Source organism: Lepidochelys kempii, chromosome 2 (assembly GCF_965140265.1).
Source record: "Lepidochelys kempii isolate rLepKem1 chromosome 2, rLepKem1.hap2, whole genome shotgun sequence".
Lineage (NCBI taxonomy): Eukaryota > Metazoa > Chordata > Testudines > Cheloniidae > Lepidochelys > Lepidochelys kempii.
In genome coordinates, this window is record NC_133257.1 from 135306041 (window position 1) to 135309685 (window position 3645).

A 3645-nucleotide genomic window follows, 5' to 3' on the forward strand; every position below is an offset into this window, starting at 1 on the left:
CAACATGGAGACTTTCGAGAGGTAAGAAGAGTACAAAGGCATCGACATATTAAGATGTAGTTATAGAAATCAGAATGAACACACTGTGGACAAAAATCCTACTGAGACAGGATTTTTGCCCACTTGAGGTGAATATTGGTCTAAATTACACAGTGGCAAATTCAGACAGTGTGACTTGTTCATGGATAATTGACATCAACGCTACATGCACTCCTGGTTGCATAACAGGCAACCCGCGCAGGACTCACTTTTAATGCCATGGGCCAAACTGGAGTCACGTGCTTTTTCCCTATTAAGGGAGCCTAGTAAATTCATCATTAAACAACACATTGCCACTCCCACCCAAGGCTGTTAAAGCAATTTACAAGCATTAATTGAAGATCCATTTGAAAATGGATGAAGGGAAGTACAGACAGATTAAGGTGACTATTTCCTCCCTCGCTTCCAGCCCAGGTAGATTAGCTGGGCACAGGAGTTCTCTGCAGGCAAATTCTGGGATTGCCTACACTGTGAAGTGGCAGCAGAGCCCATACAAGGAAGCTATGCCATCCTACAGGCTTATGTAGTTTTCACGACCCAAATCCTCCTCTCTCCCTTTACAAACATGGGGTGGTGGTGGTGGTAAGGAAGACTGGAGGAACCACTGAGTGGCAATCCTTTGGGCCAGACTCCCTTCACTGCCCTCCAACTAGGGTTGCCAGGTGTCCGGTTTTCGACCAGAATGTGTGGTTAAAAAGGGACCCTGGCAGCTCCAGTCAGAACAGCTGACTGGGCCACTAAAAGCCTGGTTGGCCACATTATCTCCAACTCCAGTGATTGCAACAGCACAAAGAGCCCTCTACCCCTTCTCCATAGCTGCACTCTGCCTTGGCGGGGGAGAGAGGATCTCTTGAGTGGCAACCCCACACCACACCTGCAGCAAGAGAAACTCTTCTGCACCTATGGAGAAGAGGCTGCATTTAGTGTTAGGAGACTTATTCAGGGCCATATGGGGAACCAATGGCAAAGCCAGGACTAGAAGCTCCAGCATCCAGATCCCAGGCCCAATCTCTAAACACGAGACTGTATCCCTACAACAACTTTAAACCAACACAAAGAATTTAAAGAATTCAGAGCATTGATGAATGTGCTCATGTACTTATAAGGCATCAATATCTTCATACTAATGCAGGTGTGGGCAAACTACATCCTGGCCCATCAGGGCCTTGGATCTGGCCTGTGGGATTGCCACCCCTGTGGCACCGTGGGCCCCGCGCCACTCCTGGAAGTGGCCGGCACCATGTCCCTGCGTTGGGTGGGGGGGAGAGCAGAGGGGTCCGTGCACTGCCCTCGCCTCCAGGCACTGCCCCCTGCAGCTCCCAGGCTGGGAATGGGGAACCGTGGCCAATGGGAGCTTTGGGGGAGGTACCTGCAGGCAAGGGCAGTGCACGGAGTCCCCAGGGGCCACAGGGAAGTGGTGCCAGCCGCTTCTGGGAGCGGCGTGGGGTGGGACCAGGGCAGGTGGGGAGCCTGTCTTAGCCCCGCTGCATGCCGCTGCCACCCTGGAGCCACTCCAGGTAAGCGGCGCTGGGCTGAAGCCTGCACCCCAAACCCCCTGCCCTGAGCCCCCTTGTACACCCCTCACCCCTCCTACACCCTAACCCCCTGCCCTGAGCCCCCTCCCACACTCCGTACCCCCTCCTGCACCCGTGCCCTGAGCCCCCTCATATACCCTGCACCCCTCCTGCACCCCAACTTTCTGCCCTGAGCCCCCAGCTGCACCCGCCACCCCTCCTGCACCCCAGCCCCCTACCCTGAACCCTCTCCTGCTCCCCTGCACCCCCTCCTGCTCCCCTGCCCTGAGCTCCTTCCTGAATACTGCACCCCATCCCACACCTTGCACTCCCTCCTGCACCTCAACCCCCTGCCCCTGCCCCTGCCCCTGCCCCTGCCCCAGCCCCAGCCCCAGCCCTACATTCATGGCTCTGCATGCAATTTCCCCACCCAGATGTGGCCCTTGGGCCAAAAAGTTTGCCCACCCCTGTACTAATGCTTGTGCCCCATGGGTTCCCCTATTTCACTCATCACCTCCATATTGGTGCACATAATAAAATTAATTCCGCACATGGATGTAAAAAAAAAATAGAGGGAATAGGTGCTATTCCCATTTCTCCCACTGATTTTTTCATAGATACCAAGGTCAGAAGGGACCATTATGATCATCTAGTTCGATCTCCTGCACAACACAGGCCACAGAATCTCACCCACCTACTCCTGCAGAAAACCTCTCACCTATGTCTGAGCTATTGAAGTCCTCAAATCGTGGTTTAAAGACTTCAAGGAGCAGAGAATCCTCCAGCAAGTGACCCATGCCCCATGCTACAGAGGAAGGCGAAAAACCCCCAGGGTCTCTTCCAATCTGCCCTGGAGGAAAATTCCTTCCTGACCCCAAATATGGCCATCAGCTGAACCCTGAGAATGTGGGCAAGATTCACCAGCCAGATACTACAGAGAATCCTTTCCTGGGTAACTCAGATCCCACCCCATCTAACATCCCATCACAGGCCATTGGGCCTATTTACCATGAATATTTAAAGATCAATTGATTGCCAAAATCATGTTATCCCATTGTACCACCTCCTCCATTGTCAAAGGATCACAGAAATGTAGGGCTGGTAGAGACCTTGAGAGATCATCAAGTCCAGCCCCCTGCTCTGAGGCAGGACCAAGTAAACCTAGACCATCGCTGACAAGTGTTTGTCCAACATGTTCTTAAAAACCTCTAGTGATGGAGATTTCACAACCTCCCTTAGAAGTATATTCCAGAAGTTAGCTATGCTCTTTACCTACCCTTGGAGTGTCTGGTATAAGTGGTGTTCAACTGTAATCCATGGAGCACTTGCTGGTGGTCCTTGGCCAGAGGGTCATTAAGTTATAGTCAGAAAGCTTTTCCTAATATCTAACCTAAATCTCCTTTGCTGCAGATTAAGGCCATTATTTCTTTTCCTACCTGCAATGGACATGGAGAACAACTGATCACCGTCCTCTTTATAACAGCCCTTAACATATTTGAAGACTCTTATCAGGTCCACCCTCAGTCTTCTGTTCTCAAGACTAAACAAGGCCAGGTTTTTTTAACCTTGCCTGATTGGACAGGTTTTTATCATTTTTGTTGCTGTCCTCTGGACTCTGTCCAATTTGTCCATGTCTTTCTTAAAGTGTGGTGCCCAGAAGTGGATGCAGTTCTCTAGCTGTGATGTTACCATTGCCAAGTAGAACAGGACAATTACCTCCCATGACAATAAATCCCAGAATATTAGCCTTTTTTGCATTTGAATCAAATTGTTCACTTGTATACATTTTGTGATCCGCTAGAGCTCCCAGTTCCTTGTCAGCAGTACTACCAGTGAGCCAGTTGTTCCCAATTGCGTAGTTATGCTTTTGATTTTTTTCTTTCCTAAGTGAAGTACTTTGTCAAACCACCTCTCTCTGCCTGTTTCCCCTCCCCCTCTGTCTTGTCTTGTAAGATTGTAAGATCTATGGGCCAAGGAGTGTCTCTTGTGTTTGTACAGCACCTGATTCCACTGGGATTCTGATCACAGTTGGGATTTCCATACACTACAGTAACATTAGGAATTCTTATTCCTAATGGCATACCACTTTTTT